Source organism: Oryctolagus cuniculus, chromosome 18 (assembly GCF_964237555.1).
Source record: "Oryctolagus cuniculus chromosome 18, mOryCun1.1, whole genome shotgun sequence".
NCBI classification, from domain to species: domain Eukaryota; kingdom Metazoa; phylum Chordata; class Mammalia; order Lagomorpha; family Leporidae; genus Oryctolagus; species Oryctolagus cuniculus.
Genome location: NC_091449.1, coordinates 43,955,805 through 43,960,289, shown reverse-complemented (window position 1 = coordinate 43,960,289; position 4,485 = coordinate 43,955,805). Strand labels below are relative to the sequence as shown.

At 37.7% G+C, this 4,485-nt stretch overlaps 1 pseudogene; it reads right to left on the bottom strand.

Moving 5' to 3' along the window:
• Positions 1–2,855: 2,855 nt before the first annotated feature.
• Positions 2,856–3,359, bottom strand: LOC138846660 (large ribosomal subunit protein eL21-like; annotated as a pseudogene).
• Positions 3,360–4,485: the final 1,126 nt, after the last annotated feature.

The window sequence follows — 4,485 nt, the reverse complement described above, 5'->3', positions numbered from 1 at the left end:
GTACTCAGGAGGCTTCCATAACCCTAGAAGCTCATGGCAAGGGGCTCGAGTGATCACTGACATCAAAAATAAGAGTGTCAGCTGTTAAATCAACAACAGAAGTCACTATGCACTTGGTCCCCATGTAGGACCTCTGTCCTTAATGAGTTGTACTATGAGGATTAATGGTAAAACTAGTCTTCAAACAGTACTTCATACTTTTCTGTCTGTGTGGGTGCAAACTTTTGAAACCTTTACTTAGTATAGAGTTGATGTTCTGTGTATAAAAATGATTAAAAATGAATCTTAATGAAGAATGGGATGAGAGAAGGAATAGGAGGTGGGATGGTTTGGGGGTAAGAGGGCTGGTATGGGGGAAGAAACTCTATAATCCAAAAGTTGTACCAATGAAATTTATATTTATTGAATAAAAGATTTCTATTAAAAATAAATAAAATAAGGGCCAGCACCGTGGCACAGTGGGTTAACGCACTGGCCTGAAGCGCCGGCGTCCCATATGGGCGCTGGTTCTAGTTCCGGTTGCTCCACTTCTGATCCTGCTCTCTGCCATGGCCTGGGAAGGCAGTAGAAGTTGGCTCAAGTCCTTGGGCCCCTTCACCTGCGTGGGAGACCCAGAGGAAGCCCTTGGTTCCTGGCTTTGGATCAGAGCAGCTCCAGCCATTGCGGCCAATTGGAGAGTGAACCATCAGATGGAAAATCTCTCTCTCTCTCTGCCTCTCCTCTCTCTGTGTAACTCTGACTTTCAAATAAATAAATAAATCTTTAAAAAATAAATAAATAAAATAAAAGGAGCTTTTCTATGAGTGGCGTCACTGTACCCCAGACCTAAACTGCTGGGATCATTCTCAATCAGTATAATCAATAGACTTTTGGAAAGAAATAGTCAAAACAGAACCAATTGCCCACATTTTTACTTCTCATTTGCAGAAAGCATAGGAACAATGTAATTTTCCTAAATTAGCAATATCATAGTAAAGTAAAATTATGCATTGTTTCTTATGTGGCTTTCCAGTCATCATTTGACCAGGACATATTTAACAACTTGTACCATATTCTAACATCTGAAATAATAACATGCGTAGCCACACTCCTTGGTATCAAGTGCTTTCATTAAAATAAGGAAGAGGACCATTATGTGCAAGGTATTGTAATAAATATGTGTATTGTGTTTAGGTGAATATCATAATATAAATGGATAAATAAAATGTTACTTTTGTATATTTATATACACACATTCATGTACACACAATGGAATATGATTCAGATATAGGAAGAATAAAATCCTATCATTTACTGCAAAATGGTTGAAACTGAAGGACATCATTTGAGTGAAATCAGCCAGACACAGAAAGACAAATACCACATGTTCTCTCTTATATGAGAGAGCTAAAATATAAAAAAGAAAAAAAGAAGGATGGAAGGAAAGCAAGCAAGCACTAGTATTTCATTTTTGCTGCAAATACAGTGATTATCAAACTGTGTTTTAAATATTTAGATATTAAAATAAATTGCTGGCCGGCACCATGGCTCACTTGGCTAATCCTCTGCCTGTGGCGCCAGCACCCCGGGTTCTATCCCGGCTGGGGCGCCGGATTCTGTCCCAGTTGTTCCTCTTCCAGTCCAGCTCTCTGCTGTGGCCCGGGAAGGCAGTGGAAGATGGCCCAAGTGCTTGGGCCCTGCACCTGCATGGGAGATCAGGAGGAGGCACCTGGCTTCTGGCTTTGGATCAGCGCAGCGCCAGCCATAGAGGTCATTTGGGGAATGAACCAATGGAAAAGGAAGACCTTTCTCTCTGTCTCTCTGTCTCTCTCACTGTCTAACTCTGCCTATCCAAATAAATAAATAGATAAATTGATGGGAATTATACACTATGATAGTTTTACTAATTTTGTGACTATTTTAAAATTTACTTTATGTGAGTGAAATTTAACATCTTTTCCTTTGATTGTTGTATATAGTCCTTGACTATTTTCCTACTGGACTATGGTGTTTTTACTTGTTAAACTCATTGACTACAATATAAATTAGCAATGTTATTCCAAAAATAATAGATGATATTTTTACAAAGCATATATGTATGCTGTATTAGTATGTAAATCATCCTGAGTAACATGTAAGTGTGAATACCTGGAAATGACTCAAGGAGAATGCTACATGTAAGCCCAGTTTTATGTAATGATGATTTTCAAAACTAAAATGAGAAGAGTATATCACAATAAAGTAGGAAGTGAAGATCAGGGCACAGGGAAGGTTTATAAGAATGAGGAACACCTGATGACAATGGTGTGGCCTTAGCAAGATTAATTCAGCACTGTAACAGAGAAACGGGCAGGGTGGAAAGGAATCCACGGTAAGGTCAGTGATTTAGGAGGACATTGGGATACGCCCAAAAGCTTAGAGAATTTACAAAGATGGAAGCATCTGAAAACGTTTCTTTTTTTATTATTATTATTTTTTTTTTTTGACAGGCAGAGTGGACAGTGAGAGAGACAGAGAGAAAGGTCTTCCTTTGCAGTTGGTTCACCCTCCAATGGCCGCCGCGCTGCGACCAGCGCACCGCGCTGATCCGATGGCAGGATCCAGGTACTTATCCTGGTCTCCCATGGGGTGCAGAGCCCAAGCACTTGGACCATCCTCCACTGCACTCCCTGGCCACAGCAGAGAGCTGGCCTGGGAGAGGGGCAACCGGGACAGAATCCGGCGCACCCCAACCGGGACTAGAACCCGATGTGCCGGCGCCACAAGGTGGAGGATTAGCCTAGTGAGCCGCGGCGCCGGCTTTATATACATCATAGGCCTTTGGGTTTTGTTGTTGCTGGTTTTTGTTTGTTTGTTTGTTTGTTTATTTACACGTTTTATGCCATGAATTCATAGGCAACAAGTTCCAGGAACTCTGCTTCTTTCCATGGGTTCTGACAAAGTGGGCTTCTCTGAGTGGAGCAGGCTGATGCTTCAGTTGAACCCAGGTGCCTTTCTTTTTGGTTTCCTTATTTTTCTAATCATTGTCCTTCACATGTTTCAGGACACTATCTCAGCTCTTAAAGTGCTTCGTATGCTCAATACCCACATTAATTTTCTTGGTAAAAGTCTTGCCTTTAACTTTGTTTTCAACAATGCCAAGAGCATCTGGTAACACAGCAGACTCTTCAGGTTTGCCCATGGTAACACTTATGGGGCATTCCTTTTTGAATGATAGCCTTCTCTTGATGTCTAAAATATCACCTTTCTTGTAGATGTGCATGTACGTGGTCAGCTGAACAAATCCATGTTTTCTAAAGGGCCTGGAGAACATGTACACAAAATGTGATTTATTGGGGAGGATTTATGGACATATTTATGACCTTTAATAGCTACTAGGCTTTAGATATACACATCTCCACATCATGAGACAGAAAAAAAAGAGATTTATAGGCCAAGGTGGCCTAAAGCTAATAGGAATGCAACTAGAATTTTTCAATTAATACTAACAATAGTTAGAGACACCCAGGTAAAAGAACTTCAGAACTTCACATAAAGGCATCAGATAGAAGATTGGGTGGTTATCTTAACAGTTTTGTTTAGCCCATAGGAGTATGACCTCCAAGGTCATCTAGAAGGAAAGAGGTCAAAACTGACAGTTATATGCAATATGGTTACAGCCATGTCATGCTGAATACTTGCAAGTCCTTTAGATTGTAAAAGCAATAATTGCTTTCCTTTAATTCGTAATTGACTAAGGAAAGTAAGCTGTTTTATCAAAATTAGTGAAAATTAGTATTTTATTTTATATTTTATGCTTATAATACAGTATTATTTCATATATTATGTTATATGTATAACCCATTAAATGTTTTTAAGTGTTTGTCACAAGGAAAAGATGCAATATTAAAGAAAGTTTAAGAGTTAGCTCTTTGTCTTTGAAGTTTTTCTGCAATTATCTGACAATGTCTGTTTTGATTATTTTCATTTTTCTTTGTGTTGCATTGTTTCTAGTAGTCTCCATCAATCCAAGGTCACATTTCTTAGTTAAAAAATATTGTACAATTCTCATCCATGTATTTTTCTGCTATTGCATTTCCTGTATTAACTTTTCTTTATATATTAAATTGCTATTAAGAAAATTGACCTCATTTCTTTCTCCTGTCCATTTTCTCAATTCCATTTTATTTTTCCACACTTTAAATATTTATAATTATTTTGAGTGATTTCTTCAAGTCTAATAGATAATTATTAATTCTCTTTAGATAAACACAATCTAATGTTTAATATTGCTATTGATTTTCCAATAACTATTTTAATTTTAAAACAAAGTTCTACATTTAAAAATTCACTTTAAAGGAAATATAATCTCACTTCAACTATTCTACTCCTTCAAACAAAAATATATTTGAAATATTCAAATAAATATAATCTCTTTGATATTGTGGCATTTTTGGATGTGAATTTCAGTGAGTTGCAATGGCTGGCAATTTTTGTCTGTAAGGACTTAAAGAAACAACTTCTTGG